At 38.2% G+C, this 19897-nt stretch overlaps 1 protein-coding gene across 1 annotated transcript in view; it reads left to right on the top strand.

The window, feature by feature from the left end:
- The window catches only part of add3a (adducin 3 (gamma) a), a 76371-nt gene that overhangs the window by 1318 nt on the left and 55156 nt on the right, over positions 1–19897 (top strand). Inside the window, exon 2 of the mRNA XM_055157820.1 lies at positions 17075–17176. The gene's annotated coding sequence lies outside the window, so the exon portion shown is untranslated. The remainder of the gene's footprint in view (positions 1–17074; positions 17177–19897) is intronic.

Here is a 19897-nt window from a genome sequence, read left to right on the forward strand (position 1 = left end):
ATTTGATTAACACAAGCTTTTTTTTTGACTGCAAGTCAAATGTGTGTTTTCAGTCTTTCTGTCAGTAGTTTCTAAAAGAGCTTCTATAAGCTCTGTAGTTGAAGATCATAGTGTGATACATGCTTGAGTGAGAATGGGTGAGAGGGTACAGAGTGCACCCAGCTGTGGGACGTACTATGAAACGGGTGTGTTTGCTCAAATGGGCATCACCATGGCTCCAACTGGCTTTTGGACTATAAAGAACTAGTATTGCTTGGACTTTAGAAGAAAACATTGTTTATTTAATTGAACTGATTGATATTTTATCTTACCATACCACGTAGCAGAGTCCAAAGTTCAGTCTGATGTTTTTGTTTGTTTTTTGTATTATATTGTCCTCTTCATTATTCATTTGTACTATGTGGTAAGTGTAAGTCTTCTGTTTCCAATAGAATGACAATCACTTTCTTAGTTGCAATAGGCCCTATGCCAGATATCTTTTCTAGCCTCACTTTTACATTGAGATGGAAGGCATTTATGCATTGTCAAGTGCAAGTGTGTTGAGATCCCGTTTATTTGAGGATGGGGGGGATTGCTAATTAGTTTTCTTCAGGCGCACTATTAATATGCAAATGAAGCTACAGTCTTCCAGGTCACCGGCACATTATATTCATTAACTGTCATTTTGCACATTCATAGGGCAGGCCAACTGGACCATGTGAAGACATAGTTGGTTTGTCTCGTGGTAACTGTCAAAAAAGTCCCCTGTCTCACACTCTTCATGTGAGATGCATTGAGTCCATTTATAGCTGTGCATGTGTCAGCCCATGTGACCAGTGTCTATGGACGCTTTCATTACTGCTGTTGATCCCTGAGTGTTTGAGGATCTGAGAGTGCGATTCCAAAGAGAGACTTGGAAAGGTCAAATTACCCCATACACTCTTTATATAGAGGCATGCTTTATTGGTTTTGTGTTGTTCAAAGCCATTTTCCATTACTACTGATTGGATGTTTGAAGCAGACTTGTTAAGTGCTAATTTACTTGAATATAGATAGACGATAGTATTGTTTTGTAATGTGTTTATGATACCTTTATTTTATAATATTTAAAGGTGCACTGTGTAACATTTGTAGTGGAGGGTCTGTTGTCTCCATAAAAATGTTGTTGCTTTGCCTAGAATGTATGACAGTATAGATTTAACTTATCTATAACGAGGGAGACAAGCAGGTTACTACGGTACAATGCAATTCAGTTCTGTGGAGAGTTGCCCCTATTTACAGAAGGAATTATTGTATTTTTGAGCAACAGAAACACCCAAAATGAATAAATGCTATACCGATATGTTTAATGCCATACAGTGGAACATTCCAGGCAAAGCAATAACATTTCCATGGAGACAAGCTAGCAGATCCTCCTCCAGAAAAGTTGCATAGTGCACCTTTAACGTATGCATTCAAATGTGGTGTTTTTAATTGGGGGGGGCATATGTCAAAATCTAAATCATGATAATATTGTTAATCTTGTTTTGAAGATACGCAAAATTGTAATATCATTTAAATTGTATAATAAATAATAATAAAAACTTATCTCATAATGTAGCAAAAACTGGATTAAAAATAAATAAATAAAAAATAGGTTAAAGGACAAATGTTCTTTCAAACAGTGGGTTAAAGTGATATTCCTGCACTTTTGTGGGTAGTTTTGTAGTCTTTTCACATTGTAAACCTCAAGTAATGATTTAAAAACATGTTTAGGCACATTTCTGTTCTGCTGGATTGCCAGTTTTTTTCTTTTGTCAATATTGCCCAACCCTATTCTGTTATTGTGAATGTCCAGGAAACATGCTCTATTGACTGCATCATCATTTACCACGCCCTGGTCTTGTTCCTGTTTATGGCTGCTCATGTATCACAGAACCTCAAATCATTTCTGGAGGTGTTTTTTGGTGTTTTTGGCTGCTTTTGGTGTGTGTATAAACTATGTGTTTGGTCTGGATATGGGTCAGCCTGAGCATTAATCCTGTGTGTATGGGAGGTAAAATGCTGTATCAGTGTGGGATTCTATAATGAGGCACTGGCCCTGTAATGTACCTGCCTCCACATAAGAAAAATGCAACACAACCCACAATAAACAAACTGCTGTGGTTTGTAAGACTGATTACAGCAGTATGTAATTTTTCTGGTGGTTCACGTGCTTCTCTTCACTGAGATATTATTGCTTTGTCTGGAATTGTTTCACAGTATGGTATTAATACAGGCTCTCTCTCCATGGAGACAAGCAGGTGATGTGATAACAATATATGTTTTTCAAGATATTTTTAGCCTGTAATTGAAAAATGCAGAATAGATAAATTCAATGCCTGTGGAACATTCCAGGCATAGCGGGAATATCTCCATGGAGGCATAGAGGTATGGACCCCCCACCTGAAACGTTATGCAGCACACCTTTAAACACAATTTTAAATTAAGAAATGAAATTTAATTACATGAAAGATATGACAAATTTTGTGTATATTTCAGCATGTAAAAGTTTGTATTTTATATTAACATGCTAGATATGGAAGGGGAGTGTAAGTAAAAGTTCACTTACAGGTTCCGATTTCTTCATCATGTTGAAATCTCTATATCACAACATCTTACTACAGCACCTCCCTGAGCTCGGTGTTGGCCCTAGCTGTGTCTGATCATTCTAATCATAGACAGTATTTTGGCAAGTTGTTGTCAGGATCTCTGGACATGAGATTCAAAGTCCCACCTTGTTGCTAATCCGACATTCATGACCCATCTCTCTGTTCGACCACAAATAGACATGTGTTTACGGGACAGATTCCCTGGCTACAATCTTTCATCTTCCCATTCATAGAATACATAACCATACTGGGACTCTGGATTGAGGCATGTGTCTTTGTTGTATGAGACTGGACAAATATTATCAAATATTTCTCTTAGGACAGGAAAGGTGTCACTTCATTTGCGTTGGTACATCCTGCGTAACCATTCCACCTTTGTGGTCTGACCATTTCACAGTTTTAGAGGTTAATGTGTTAGCCACAACTATCCAATATCCTCCCAGTGTGAGGTGCAATGCATTTTCAAGCACATGTTTTAAGTCAGTCAATTCTCAGTGGTCGTCTAACTCACTTCTAGATCTCATCAATGAATGATATAGTGTTTAAGGTGCAGAATATTCCATGCAATACAATTACTGGGGATGGTTTATCAGTGATCTCTGTGCATCTGATTTGTCTTTTTGAACAGACTAATGAGTGAAAATGTTAAAATAGATACATTTTAGTATCTAGTTGCTACTGCATTGCCAGCTTTGGCCAGACAGAAGAAGACCAGAAAGCAACGCCAGGTGAAGGGAGAAGGGAACAAGGTTCACATCATCAAAAATGTACATATCACATGGAAATTTATAGGAATGACCTTTCAAACCCAGCACTGGCAGTTTCTCTTACACATGCATTTTGTTACCACATATCCTTCTGTTTGTTTTCTTTCACAACAGAAAAGTTTTGTTATTTTTCTGTAATACAATAAGATTTGAGTGGTAGAGGGTTGAATAAATAACTTTTATGACTCATTATAGATACAAACTAACTACAAAAGTATTTAAACCAAAGATGTTCATTTTGTCTTCTTATGTACTTTAACTTCTTGGATTCTTTTTTAACTACACTACAGTAAAGTGTATTTACCTTGTTGACATGTGATGCAAGCCATCAACTGTCACTGTCACTGGTAGCTTGCAACTACCAACTGAAACACGTCAACAAGCCAAGGTAAATACACTTTACTTTATTGTCTTTAAAAAGAACCCAACAAGTTAAAGTACAAAAGTATTTCATTCTTCTATTTATTTATTGCAGCTTATGTTTTTTTTTTTTTTTTTTTTTTTTTTTTAGTTCCATATTATCATTTATCATCAGCAATTTATCTCACTTCAAAATTGTTTTTATTACAAGCCTATTGTGAAAATGCCACTTGGATAATAAAATTGTTTTATCTCTAATCCTCAAGTAAGAAATGCTATGATGCAGATCTGTGAGCACATACTATGGTTATCAAAAAATTAATCCTAAATAAATCCTGAATACTAAAACAACTGAATACTCTCAGAGTCTTGCTCTATATAATAACTTGAGTAAACAATTGGAAATATATTTCAAAAACTATTATTATTTATTTTGTATTGAGAGCCTCTTTCATGAAATAAAAAACAAGTTTGTGGTATTACAAGTATCAATCTTTTTACTCAGTATCAAATCAAGCCTCAAATATAGTCTTGTGATTCATGACAACACATGGCACTTTTGTTATCTGTGTCCCTGTGATAGTCCTGCACTCTCTTTCCACTGAGGATGTATCTGGTTGAAGTACAGATATCAGAGTCACGTCTCTATGGAAACATGGGGAGGCAAAAGGAAGTCACTGGATCTAACCTCTTTGTTTTGTCCCTGTCACTGATACACTCCGAGTGCAGTCACACAAATGCACAATGACAATCTGGTGGTCATGTGACTTTATATCAAGTTTCTGTGTGCTGACTAGAATGGACTCAAGAAATGGCTTAAACACAACATTACGTAATATACACTGATCTCACATGTTTTGATGTGGAATGCCTGAAATATAGTGACTTATATTTTCCACCTCGTATTTGTTGGCGTTGTATGGAGCAAAGGGAAAGCTTGACGAATGGGTTAGTGCAGTTACTTTGTTTCTCTTAAAGGTCCAAATCAGAGTGTTCCTGGTGGGGAGTGGGCAATTTACCTACCTACCTCCATTTTTTATTATCTCAATTATGATAATCGGATGATATTTACAATAAACAAACTTGTAAATCATTTGGTTGAGATTCAGATATTGCAAGTGAATGGGCCAACATAATAACCACAAAAATACAGAAATCAATGAAAGATGACTCTGCAAGTTACTTTTATGTTTATTTTTATCAGCTGTTGTTGCTGTTTTTATATTTAGTGCTAAGTTTGCTTAAGTAACAAGATGACACAACATTGTATTAGGCAATTATAAAAAAAAAAATAAAACTTTCCCCAATCCCTGGATTAGTTGCATTACACATTAAACTTTGTGTTTTTAGAATGAGTATGTATCATTATCTAAGCTGTTATTATTAGTGATGAACTCACTGAATAGAAAGGATAAACCAAGTGAGTGGTTAATGGCACTTTTCTCCAGTGTACTTTGTGTGAACTCATCTTTCACCACAAGTGTCTGTTTGTTAATACAGCTGTCAGTGTGTGAAGTGTGTGTGTGTGTGTGTATGCGCGCATGCGTGTGTGTATGTGTGTGTGTGTGCGCGTGTGGCTGTGTGTGCGTGTGTGCACGTGGAGCATGGCAGCTGCACTGTAAAACAACAACAAGACAATCACAGACAACAGGTATCCGAGTCCAGCTCAAACTTAAACTCAAATGTACTTTCCTTTTCCATGTGTGTGGTTTCATTTGTGATGCACTATGGAAAATGTGGGCTGTGAGTTGGTGTTTGGGTGCGGCTCTTCTTGTAAAATTAACTTGAAGCAACAAATGAACAGAGAAAATATGAAACAGTGGCGTCACATGAGTGTGCAGTACATTATACTGCATACTCATGACACAGCTTCTGTTTCATATTTTCATTATGTAGGGCAGGGTTGTTAATAAAATTTGAATAAAGATTCAGTCATTTGTAACCGTCAGTTCAGACTTTTCTGCTATTTATTTGTTGCAGCTCAGGCCTTTTGAATGATACTGTCTATTTAGAAATGATTTACTAGGATTAGCTTGTGTTATTGTTGTGGTATCAGTGCCATGAAGTTTCAGTCTTACAGAGTATCGCAGTATATCTCTACAACAATATATCACGCTTCAAAATGTGTTATCATGACAAGCCTATGTGGGGAAAACAACGTTTTTTCCCCATATTTCCCAACCCTAAAGGTATTGAGTAAATGCAATATGGATACATTTAATGCCATCCCAGGACATTCCAAATAAAGCACTTTTAATTTATAATTTATGATTTGGCCTCCTAGACCTTAAAACTGGTGAGACTTGAGGGTAAGTCTGTTTTGAATGGAATGAGCTGACTTCCCATAATAAGCCCATGATTGTATCGCTTATATAACAGGGATGGGGGAGCTATGACAAGGACTGGTCAGAGCTGTCACATTCATAAAGTCAGTGTGGTGAAGGTGGTCAGCAAAAAAACACTTATGTAACTGTGCCAGGAGTAACCGTCACTCCTGGTTTCACAGACCTCAGTGCCTGGCTTAACCTGCCTCTGCTGTGTTATTGATCTGATACTGAAGTGCCAGGTGTAGAGTATGACGTAGTAGCAGTCATAGTAGATATTGCAGATCTGGTAGATGAAGTATTTGGATTATGTTTCTGCAATCTTTGGAAAGTAGTGCAATGACAATCACAACATCTGCAAATCCATGTTGTGTTTTGTCATTGTTTTATCTAATTTGTCCTCTCCTGCACCCAATTATCCTAGACACTTATGCATCCTCTATACTTATTACTGTTTCATTATTGCATTTTTCATTGTTGTTATGCTTATGATGCTAACATTAGCCCCACGTGTTTGGTTCTGGACAGACGTGAGCTGACTGTTGTTGACACAGGTGGCTCTAATGGAGGACAAAGCGACCGGACACTGCCTCATACCACCCCTCGAGGAGCAGAGCAGGATCAGAGTGGGTGAAAGCCATTTGCAAAACATTTTATTGTAATAAAATGCAGTGTTGTGGTTTGGAATGTGACTGACTGTTTGAGGAAACTAGGACTATGTTTTTTAAGTTGAAGTTTGGACAGTGTTTTAAGTCTTATCTTAAGATTGATTCTCTGGCTTTTAACACTGTGTGACTTGTGTGGTCCTCTGTGTCTTTTATTTTTTATATTTATTTTAGTTATGTATTGATATTTATGATTTTATGGTTTTGCTTTCATTTGATTTTATGGTTTGGTTTTATTGTTTTAGGACTGCTATAATCAGTTTCTTCTTTAGTTGTTTTCTTTTTATGATCTTAGTGCAGCATGTTGGAAACTGCTTTCTTTGTAAAATTAGCTGTATAAATAAAGTGGGTTTGAATTTGGTGGTTTCAGTAAAATTTGCAAAACAGTATTATTGGTAAACTTCCTTTTTCTAACACTGCGAAACTTTAGAAGGAGTATTTTAAAGCAAATTGAATAGACATTTTACTGAGAATACCAGTAGAAACATGTTGCATTGCATGACTTTATTTCAATAGCCTAGATGTTTGTTATAAATGGCAGAGATTACAGTTTGAGAAATTGGCTTTTTTTTTTTTTTTTTTTGCTTGGCACTCAAATTACAGAGGCCATAATGAAAGGGCTCAGGATATCATTGTTTGCAGTACTTTTCTATGTTTTTCTTTTGCTCAGAATTAAGACCTGCTTTTGAGTAGGCTATGATGGACTGTTTCAGATGTATTCAAATTGTGATGTTCTTTCTCATTAATCACTGAAATGGTTCAAAGGTCAACTGAAATAACTAATCCTCACTGTAAAGACTAGGAAATTATTTTGTTGAATGTGTTCTTATTTTTTACCACATGTTTATGGTTTCAACAAAAAGCCTCTGTTCTCAAGTCTTACTTTAAATTATGAGCTCATAGGAATTGGAAATAAAATGTAAATGTTGGGAATGCTGGGACATAAGGAGACAATGAGTTGCTTCTATGTGGTCCTGTCTTGGGCTGTGTGCTGTGCCTCGCCCCATGTCAGTCCCATCTCCTTCAGCTCGGCAATTACTGTACTTCACCATGTTGGTTTTGGTCAGTCTCCTTTCCTCTTTCCAGGTGGAGTTCATCTCAGAGCTACTTTCAGAATACAGCTCTGGTCAATTCTCAGAACATGTCCCTGCCAATGGAGGCGTTGGCATTTGATCTCTTGAACCACACTCTGGCTTCTTGTTTTCTTGTAGAGGTCCTCATTGGAGATTGTATTTGCCCAGAAGTTATGGCAGATGTTTCTGAGGCAACCATTAGCCTTTAACAATATGCTAGCATTCAGAGGCATGCAGCAAGACAGATCTGAGACTGTGTAAGGGTGTGTGAAATTGTAAAGTTTGCTACTGAAATGCCTGAGGTTCCTTCAAGGACACATGGCATACAGGCTTTGAAAAATGGCATTGTCAGAATGGTTATTTGCCATGCCAACTGTTCAAATATAGAAAAGAAATATGCCGATTACATACAACATATGGCAGCTTTTTCATAGTCATCAAAACAAGTCTCAATATTTAATCAGTGCCTGTTCATTACTCCTGTGTCATTCTTAAGAGACGTGTCCTACTTTGACACATCTGCCAGATCGCATTTTTCTGAAGATTTTGGTATGATGCATTCATTTATACTATTAGCATTTGTAAATTAAGGGATAGGGGGCTGTAGAAATTCTTGGTCAATTAAAGACATGCCCTGCCGATCCATTAGTTAACAAAAAAGGGGTGTGGCAAAAACTCCAAAAAGCATTATGAATCTCTCTGTATCTGACCCAAACTACTCTACTATTAACCTGTCATTCTGATGAGTACTTTTCAAGTGAAAATGATAATTACATTAGGTTTGAACCAGTGATTTGATGTGTTATGGATTTATGGATATTGATGTAATTCCACATTTAATAATAATTTAATCTGACACGTGTTATATTTAGGAGGCTTGAAGACTGATCATTTTAACAAACTTTAATGTAACACATTAGGAATAGCTACCACATCTCCCGCTCACTTCACGCACATATGTAGTGGCATACTATTAATACATCACATCCTCCTTTTTAACAAGTTATATGTTCAATTATAATTATTACAGTACCACTTTTTCCCAAGGTACATTCACATTACTCTTTGTATCTAGCAGGTAGTTTTACTGCTCTGCCAGATTTTGTTATGTATGAGAGATGTATGCATAAACATTAACATTTATCTGTAAATCATGTGCATCAATGTTGATCAGGTGAATCAGTTTGTATTTGAGAGTCCATTTTCAGATTAGTGTCCTGTCCGGTTGTTGTGAACGTCTTCTCCTCTGTTTTACGTAGATGTTTCTTCTGTACACTCTACCATCAGATGTACAAACAACAAATGAACGTGGCTGTTCATGTTTGTGCAGGACCACTGTTGGCTGCCATGACTGTCCTCTTTGCATGCAAACATTTTCTCTCTCTTGCAACTCAGGCAGCCTGTTTGTTTGTCTGTCAAAATACAGGTTCTGTTTTACCTGCTTTTCTTTCAGCTGCAGTTTTCCTTTCAGCCTACATCCCATTAGCAACAGTGCTGGGGATAGTCCTACATTTTCCAGCGGTGTATTCCTGTAGTCCAAAAGTGAAATGTAGGGGTCGCCTCTGCTGCACTCTGTTTTCTTCAGCAGGTTCTTTATAGTCTGTATTGTCCTTTTGGCCTATCCATTGGATTGAGCGTGTGTGGGAATGGAAGTGATGCGTCTGAGCTCCCAGTTTTCCGCAAACTCTTTAAACTCACTGGCATACTGAAGACCATTATCTGATATTAGCACATCAGGTATACCATGCCTGGCAAACATTGACTTTATAGCCACTATAACACTGGAACTGGTAGTGTCCTTCAGCTTCCCACATTCTGGGAACTTTGAAAAGTAGTCCACACACAAATGAAATTCAGACCCGTTGTAGTGGAAGAGATCAGTGCCTACTTTCGCCCATGGCCTGCTGGATATTGGATCTCTTGGATTGCTTTTTCTGTGTTGGTTACAGATTGCACATGCTAATATCATTTGCTCAATGTGTGATGACATGTTTGGCCAATACAAAATGTCTCTAGCTCTTTCTTTATATTTCACTACTCCTAGGTGTGACTCGTGTATCTTCTCAAGCATTTCTTGTCTGATCTGGGAAGGGACAATGATCTTTGCAGCTTTGAACATCAGCCCTGGTGTGTATGTGATCTCATTCCTACATGTCCAATATGGCAAAATGTCTTTTGGTACTGCATGCCTTTCATTTGGCCAACCTTTCAGTGTCATTTCCTTGAGTAACTGCATTTCTGTTGTCTTCTGCAGTAGCTTTTGAAACTTGTGTAGTTTTTCCTCAGACATCGGTAGTTGCTGTGTAATCATGTTCACGTCTATCTCTTTTCTCAGCAGCTCCTCTTTTGTACCCTGAGAAAAGCTCAACTCAATATGTCTGCAATGTAAAGTTCCTTACCAGATTTGTACTTTACTTTTAAGCTTTACCTCTGGAGCCTCAGATGCTTTCATTGTAGCCTCATGGGAGCTTGGTGCAGTGGCTTTTTGAAGATGCTCTCCAATGGCTTGTGGTCACTGTCCAGTGTCCACTTGAATGTCTTTTCCATATATGTACTGCAAATATGTACTGAAAATTTTCACAGCAGTATACAGTGGCAAGGAGCTCTTTTTCAATCTGAGCGTACCTTTGCTGACAGGCCGTGAGTGCTCTTGACCCGTATGCTACAGGCTGTCCATCCTGCAGCACGACTGTTCCTATTCCTTCAGAACTCATATCCACTGACAGAGTGACTGATTTATTGACATCATAATATTTGAGTGTTGGTGCTTTGGTGACAAACTGTTATAGAAGTTCAAAACTTTTTTGCTGTTGTTCTTCCCAGTACCACTCTACATTTCCTTCCAGTAGCTTTCTTAGAGGTGCACTGATGTCTGACAGGTTTGGTATGAACTTGGCAAGATCTTAAATCATATCCATGAATCTATAACAGTTCTTGTTTTTTCTTTGGAGGAGGTAGCTGTGTCACCGTTTTCACTTTTTCTTCATCTGGTTTCAAGCCATTGTCCGTGAGTGTATGTACATGTATGTATATACTTGATCTCATTTGTCATCTTATGAACACGTGTTTTTGTTGAATTTGAAGTTATATTCTCTTGCTCTGTCCAACAGTCTCCCCACACCATTAAGTCATCAATGATGTTGACAACACCATCCAAATGCTCAATCATCCGTGCTATGGTTCTTTGGAACACCTCTGGTGCTGATGAAATACCACAAGGTAAACGCAAGAACCGGTATCAGCCGATAAGGGTATTGATAGTACAGAGTTTGGAACTTTCTTTGTCAAGTTTGATCTGCCAAAATCCTTGATTTGCATCTAGGACTGAGAAATATTTTGCATTTGGCATGCGAGAGACAACTTCTTCAACTGTGAGTAATGGATAATGTTCACGTTTGATGCCTTGATTTAGATCTTTGGGGTCCATACATCTACGTATCTTCTTTGGTGTGACCACAGTGACCATGCTATTGACCCACTCGGTTGGCTGTCTGCCTTGCTGTCACTTTCATCTTCTCCATGCACTGTTGTTCCTGCACTACACTCTCTCTCTCAGTGCAACTGGTATTTTTTTGTGGCGTGCCCCAGAGGTGTGATTGTGTGGTCTATCTGTATGTGGTGCTGACCAGGTAAACAACCCAGCCCATCAAAGAGATCAGTATAGTCTTTTAAAATGTTGTGGTCTTTTGTAACTTCATAGTCTTTTCACTAAACCAGGCTTTAAGCAGGTAGCCCCTCCTAGAATAGTTGAAACATTTTGTGTGATTTTAAACTAAATTTTGTGCTTTTGACTTTTATGCTCACGTTGGTATTTTATTGCCCAACGCTCCCACCTTGTGACCAAAGAAGGGAACAAGTTTTGTCTTGCTTGTCTTAATTTTGTCACTGTCTCCAAATGCATCCAATGTCTTAATTGACATTGCGTTGCAATCTGCACCTGTGTCTAACTTAAATGTCACAACTTTGTTCTTTATTTCAAATCTTTCAGTTCATACGTCTTTTGCTTGGTTTGTCTCAGCAGACTCCATTTCAGAAACATTTTTGTTGTACTCCACTTTGAGTGTCCCCAAGAACATCTACATTTCATTTTCAGTTTGCTCCACAGCATGAACATTCTTTCCATACTGTTTACGTTGTTCCTGTGTTCTGTACATCTTGGCAAAGTGATTTTTCTTATGGCATACATTGCACAATTGACCATAGGCAGGACAGTTTTTTCCATGTTTAAATCCGCGTCTGTTGCAACTGGTCTCTTTTTGCTTCGTTTTTTGGGTACTCTTGAATTCTTTTGTCCTGACTGTTCTCAGCTTGTTCTCTTCCACTTTTTCAGTTAGAGCTTTAACTGGACTGCTTGTGCGCTCACTTGCTTGACATATATCCAAAGCTTTGTCCGTTGTCAGATCTGCTTCACATAACAGTCTGCCTCTCACTTGATCATTTATTATGCCACTCTATTCTGTCACACGCCAACGAATCATGTAGGCCTCTGAATTTACAGTCTTTGCCTTTGTTTTTTAAATCCGTGACATAAGCATCAATGGTCTCACCTTGTTTCTGGACTCTGGTGAAGAACATGTGCCGTATGTAAGATAAGTTTTTTTCGTGGCTCACAATAGTCTTGAAACTTCTTTTTGAGTGCCTTCTTCATCCTCTGAGAAGTGAAACATGTTGCATACTTTTATTGCCTTCTCTCCTGCAACATGTATAAATGTGGCACATAGCATTTTTTTTTTTACTTCTCGGCAATACCGCTAGTAGTGCAGAAAAGTTTGAAGCGTTGATTCTAGTTTCTCCAGTTTTCCGCAAGGTTGGCATGCAAACTCAGGTTCTGTGGTGGTTTAAACTGTGCCATTTTCTATTTTTGCTTTTTCTTCTGACACCATGTAATATTTAGGAGCCTTGAAGACCGATGATTTTAACAAACTTTAATGTAACACGTTAGGAACAGCTACCGCAACTCCCCAAGCTTCGGGGTTTCAAAATGGCCGCTCATTCAAGTCATTGGGCTGAGCTCAATGGCGCATGATTCCAGATAAGCCTAGCCTGGCTAGGTACTTCCGGTGGCTGTGGGCCGACCGAGTATGTGCAGTAGTGCTCTTTTCTCCTGTGGGCACATGCGAATGCACGCAAGCGCACGGATGGAGCGTGGGCTCGTGTATCACATGATTACTTTGACCAATCAGAGCGAGAGGAGCTAGAGCGGAGCCAGAGCTAAAGAGTATAAAGCGTTTTCTTTAGACAACTGAAGAATTTTGAGCTGAGAAAATGTTTATGATATAAAAACAGGTAAAAATCGCCACCAAATCTGACATTTTTGAAAGTGCCTTGTCAGCCGAACATGAGCAGTTTGTGATTACATTGCACTCTATGAGAAAAATCTTGTCTCAGCCCAGGGGATTTTTTCTGCTCAAGTTCCAGTGAGTGCCCACTACATCAAATGGAGGCAGCTACAAGCTAGCAATACCCTATCCAGTTATTTTAAGAGATCCATGCAGCTCCCGCTCACTTCACGCACATACATAGTGACGTAATCCTACCATTAATACATCATAACATAGTAAAATCCTAGCACGCTGTGCCAATAACAAGCCCGAATCATTCATCTGAACCAGTCTCCTGTCACCAATGAGCAGAACAGTGAATGAAGCCAAACATTTGGCAAGCACATTTACATGCCTTGTACAATATTGCAGAAAACAATATTTATAAATAAGTGCACTAGATAACTTGTCTGGTGAAAAGTCCGTCACCAGTTTGACACTGTGGGGTTGATATTGTTTAACATCTTATTGCCAAAATCTTCTCTCTCTTCTTTCACTTGAAGAAGAAAAGGTGTGTGTGCACACACCTTTGTACCTAACTCAGGTACGTCAGCATTTCTTCTGCATTCAAAGTCACCTTATGCTTACAAGCCTTATTTTGCATGCTATGTCATGTGGGTGCAGCTACAGCCATCTTTATGCATGTTATTTGTTACTTTTGACATTGTGTTTTTTCTGTTCACTCTCTGGTCACACTCAACTCTGTCTGTATTGGTTATTGTGGAATTTGATATGCCTATAGTGGCACTTGTCATCAGTATTTTACAAAATGTTTATAACTAAAAATAATATGTGCAATTTTTTGCACATAGTGGACAATTATTTAATCAAAGTCAAAGCAAGGAGTGCTACTTTTTCCAAATAGGGGAAGCTCTGTAGATTTTTTAAACTGAACAATAACTCTGCTTTGACAAAGAAAGTCAAGAGTAAACTTGTTTCATAATAATCCTTAAGTTCATGATTTTGCAATTTTTCAAAATCTTGATGATCAAAAGCCCTACTATGAAATGCCCATTCATAAAATATAAAAGACAAGCCTTTCTATCTTGAAAATATCTGATTCTGATTTTAGTACTGCAGGTGGACTGCAGTTGTGGGGCATGGCAGTGTTACACAGTGAATGAAAAGCAGAGGGCACAGATCCAGACAGAGGATTGTGTGCAGGGTGTAACTGCAAAGACTGCTCTACTTGGACAGACTTGAGTGTAAATCATAAAGGCCCGAGCACATCTGACACTCTTGTGTATAAATATGTTTAGCCCTTCAGCACATCGAATACTGGGGTTTTTAATGCTCATCTGATATAGGTGTGGACTTTAATCCACGCTGTACAAAGGGTTTAGCAATGACTGAAAATATATGAATACATAATGTTATTTTTGTTAGAAGCATTCTTAAAGAGACCTGTTTTTGTATTTCAAGGATTCTGTTGCATTTTGAGATGTTGTTGAGATAAGATGGTTTCTAAACTTGTCTTTTTAAGGGTACTGAAAGTGGGTTATACACTGAAGTGGAAGATGTTAAAGTCCCGGTCTGGGCACTCTGGCTTTTTATTGAACTTAAAACTAGAGTCCTGTCAGAGAGATCCTTTTGTATCTATAGTTTAGTTGGAAATTACTCAGACAGTACTATTCTTAACCCTCGTTGTTCTTAAAATATGCATTACTTAACACAAACTACTACTATTCCCTATCATGGAGGGCTTTTAAACACATGGTTTCAATTAGAGTCAAAATGGGTGTTTCCCATGTAACTAACACTAATGACAGTGTTGAGTGTTTGTTTTACCTGTGTAGTATGAATCGTCAGTCTGCCCACGTGTGAAGCTTGAAAGATGATTTGTTTGAATATCTTTAACAGTTCGCATTTGTCCATGTGTGTTGGTTTTGTGGCCTCCTCTCATCATGTGTCTCGTAATCTTTAAGCACATCCCACTGAAATGCATGTGGTGACGGCTCAACCACATGAACAAATTGACACATGTGAAATTGGAAGGATGCTTGAGCTCATTTAAACTTTTAGGGCTTAATGAAATTGTGCACATCGGCCTATATAATACAGTTTACACCATCAGAGCTGTTCAAAATGAGAAATGTAATACTTGATAACTATCATGATCATTAATGTTGCAATATTGTTTTGAGGAGCAGAAGGTCTTCACTCTACAACCTTTTGAATCTTTCTTTTGCTATGGGTCATGCCAGGATGACTGAGGGATTGCACAGACAATATTGTAGTGTATTATGATTTTATGCTCTTTATAAATCATTTATAAATAAATCATTTTCAGTTAATTAAGATGTAAAGTCCTTCACAAGTCAAACTGTATAAGATTTACACAATAAAGGCAAAATCAGGGCAGAGCTGAAGTAAGCTTGGAATAAACTTCAACAGCTCTGTCCTGCTAATCTCTGTCTGAGAGAGGCTATTCCTAACATTCAGTCCATTTCTTGTAATACAGCCTGATTTTAATATTGCAATAATTGCGTCACCTTACTTCCTGTAACTAAATCTAAGTCGGCCTTTTGTCGTGTTGGAGTCCACAATCGTGTGCTTTGTGCTTGTGTCTGCTGGGAAAGCTCTGGGCCTCACACACATTCACTCTGGTATCTGCCTCAAAGAGCGATTCATTAGAGCGTCCTCCTGACACTGGAACAGAGACACAGAGAAATGAGGACAAGCCCAGCGGAGTGTGGGGCAGGGCATCTGACACGACCTGACAGAGGGGAGGTCACTGTGTGCAGGCCCAGACCTAAACAACACATGCAATGAGATTTAATACAAACATAGGAGAAATGTTATTGTTGTCTTATTCATGAGGCAGGAAGATAACAGTAAATATTGAATCTTGACCTGATTTCTGTGATGTTATTGTACTTTGGTGGGGGGCTGTGAGCTTGTATTAAATTTAAATTACAGAATTTGGGGAAAATTAACAAAATCGTCACCGAATACCGTATCAGCCCAAAAATATTGGCAGAGCTTACTGGCCATCGGGCATGTATCGGGCAGGTTCATCTGGGTTTTAAACAAGTGGTATTGACATCGGCCATGCACTGAGTGACAGGTGAATTTGACTAATCACAATACAGTGTGAACTCTCAGAGAAAAATTCAATTACCTAAAGGACATATAAAGTGTCAACATGTGAATCGAGTCTTTTCAGGAATTGCTTATTTCCTCAGAGTTCATTTATAAATTCAATAAACCTATGTTCATAAATGTCAATAGCTTTTAAGTACAGTATGGCCTCAAAAGTCATACAGTGTCGACTTATCTACTAGCCTGTAATTTGTTATCTCCCCTTGTGTTCCCACTCCAGACACAGTAAAACAACTAATACTAAATGAATCCAATTTGCACTGTAGGACTTTTAAAGGTCACTTTTGTTTATCATCATCATTACTGCAGCTGGCAGCCTCTGCTGAAGCTGAGCAAGTGGGGTCTGTCTGGCAGGGTGTTGGATTCAGCCAGTCCCTTTTGAGCCTAAACTCAAAATGACCGTGTAAAGCTCTGAAGAAGCAAACTCTTATATAGACATTGCAGTGGATTGTTTTTGTTAAATGTTTATTTTATATTTGGGGGACTGGTAAGCAATTTTGTCTAACGATATACAAACAACATGTGTATTTTCCACATTGTCTAATTATGTGGGTGCATTGATGCCTGATGCTGTTGTATATTTGTGTGTAGGCTCTTTGTCAAAGAGCCTACACACAAGCTCCAGACTTACAGCACAGAGGGAAATATATAATGTCTAGCAACCAATAAATTCTATAGAGATCTGAGTTACATTCCACTACTGTGTCCATGTGACCACCAACATACGATTAAATGATCCATCAAAATGATTTGACTGAACACAAGAGTCAGACAGTGCACTGTAATGGGCAGTTCCTAACCTGGGGCACATTTGGGATCATTAGTTAAGTCTATGTTTACATCTGTCACACAGAGTTACTGTCAAACCTGACCCCACACTCCTGATCTACAGAGGGCACCGCTGGACCTGGGTCACCTCAGGACACTCACAAAGCAGTGGAAACATAAATTACAAGTAAGTATTTTCAACCAAAAAGTTAATCTATTTGCATTAATGGGCCTAACAGTGTTCCTTAATTGTATGTTTTAATTATGAAAGTAAATGTATGTCCTTTCGAGCTAAATCATCCTTTTGATGATTTCTTAGTATGATTTAGCATGCTTTTGGTGTAGTTCATATTGGTTCAGGGCAGTAATGTTTTTCACAAATGCCATCCATTTCAAAGAAGAATGGAGCGCTGATTTTCATCTTGGGCATTTGAATACTCCTCCAGCTATAATTACCAAACCGATTAGATTTACAGTATATCCTCCTTATACCAGCTCCATGGAAACCCTATAATTACCTGTGAAGAACATGCTTATTAACCCACAGTTATTCAGATGGTTTTCCATGTGTCTTAAAACAGTCAGTCCAGAGAAACACTCAGGTCTCATAAATAATCTGCATGTGTGTCTTTTTTTAACCCAGTCGCCCACAGAGACGGGCACTTTATACTCCCATACTAGTATGTGCTAATGTTAGAACAGACTCCACAGGCCCTGCACTATACTGGGACAGGTATGCACCCAGCAACATTTATTCTTCATACCAAAACAGTGGCAACCATACGCTTTGCTATTATTACTACATCTACGCCTACTTTAGAAAATGATCATGCATTTGAAAGTGGCATGTCAAGCATGCAGACGTGTTATGAATATGTTATCTCAGATATCAAGATAAGAAAGTGCGTGTCTGGGTGGCTTTCTCTCTGCCCTGATACAGTAAACTATATTGGACCGGTTTAAAGGTTAGAAATACTTCCATAATGTTACAATCATAATTAATATATTGTTTTGGATCACAGCAACCAACTGATCTTGGATGCAATGTAAAAGATGCAGTTTACGATACAGTAAATGTAATTCGTATTATATTTTCATCTTTATATTTAGGTTAGTTATCTATCATCTATTCGTATCTCAGCTCTAGTTAATTAAGTACTGGATATCAATATTCTGCAGCAAAGTTTCTTATTGTTTAGTTTTTGCCTTAAATGTTTACTACAGACATTTATAAAATTGTAACACTGTGACAGCTTAAGGCCGCCACACACTCCGAGATTTTTTGGTTTTAAACGATTTTTAAATGTGCGACAAAAAGCGCACGCCGCAGACATGAGGAGAATTTTAAATCTTCCGTCAGAAAGACTGTTGCAGGATATGGTTGCATACCACAGGCTACAAAGTTTTGAGCGCGATCACGTCTGCTGTTTGCTGCCTACATCTATTAGATGCTGCAGATTAAATTTACAACATTATGAGAGGTGAGTAATAGTTATTTTTTCTATTTATAGACTTAATATCTTGTGCCTGTGTGTCCGTAACTCCATTTGCCCCAACGCACTGTTTTAGCTGTTTAGCTAATCTTATACGATACAGCAAAGCAGCTTGGAATTGCACTTACACCATACACATGAGGAGCGCAGTGGCTTTAAAATCTCACACAAAATCACAAAAGTGAGCCCGAACTCAGGGAGAAGCAAATCATAGCCAAAATCGGGCACATTCTAGTGTGTGGTGGCTTTTACCTGTTTCACACTTTGAACCACCATGTGGGGCTCTTATGTCATTTATATTCATTTTTCATCTAGAGATAGATTAAATAACTATATGTTTCGTATGCAGAATAAATCCAGCTATGTAGATATTAGTTTCCAGTGTAGGAGCATCTCATCCTTCAGAGACGATGAGGGATTGATCCTCTTCCCAAGAATCAGTGAAACAAACCCACAGTCCCCCTCAGCCCTCTTTAGCCCCCTCACCACAGACAGAGGAGGAAATCCCTGCACCCAGAGCCTGACAGCTGGGGCGCACGGCCACATACGCAGCACCCCTGTCTCCCACTATCCAAGTTGAATGATTGATCGCGAATTGATCTGAGCTTAGCTGGACCATTTCCTGCAAATCTCAGACAGAAGATGATGTATTTTGCCTCCTGTAATTACTCTGAGCATTGTGGAGTCAGCAATAAAGAAGAGCATACGTCCTCTAAATGCACACCATTAAACAGCTATTCCTAGATTTTAGATTGATCTATTACGTTGTCCAACTGTAAACAATAACCATGTATCATTGGCTTTTCCATGTTAGCAGAACATAAAACACTAAAATGGCTTTAATGGACTATATACTGTGGTCTTGTTTATCAGTTTGGAATTTGCACTCAAGGTGATTTAAAGAGTTGTATGTTTTAGAAGTGGTGTGAACAGAAGAGCTCCTTTCACATGCTAATCTAATGTTACCTCCTGTCCTATTTTATATTAGGCCCAATTTACAAATTGACCTAACTGCAATGTTGTGACCATGCTCACTGGAGTGCTCTTTGTTATCCTTTATGCTATTTTGTATTATGGAGTATATTGCAAAACTCAAAACAAGATTTTTTTTTTTTCTCACAGTGTATTTTATGGTTCCTGGTATAAGGATATCAAGATTATTTGCTTTCATGGGTAATAATGCAAGGTCATTTCACCCACTACTTATTTTAAGCCTTTTTCATTATGCTATTTTAAAATTATTTGTTGCTAAGATAGAGTTACTTGCTGCAGTATTTTTACTCATGAAACTCCATTTTCAATTCCAATTTGGGATTAGCAAAAGGTAAACGGTGCCATACGCCGCTTTTTGGACGATTTAACAGGAATATTCCATTGTTAGCCCCATGAGAACTAGATTCAGAAAAAAAAAGTAC

Source organism: Boleophthalmus pectinirostris, unplaced genomic scaffold (genome assembly GCF_026225935.1).
Source record: "Boleophthalmus pectinirostris isolate CB_2022bp ecotype Guang Dong unplaced genomic scaffold, ASM2622593v1 HiC_scaffold_22, whole genome shotgun sequence".
In the NCBI taxonomy this organism is placed as follows: Eukaryota; Metazoa; Chordata; class Actinopteri; order Gobiiformes; family Gobiidae; genus Boleophthalmus; species Boleophthalmus pectinirostris.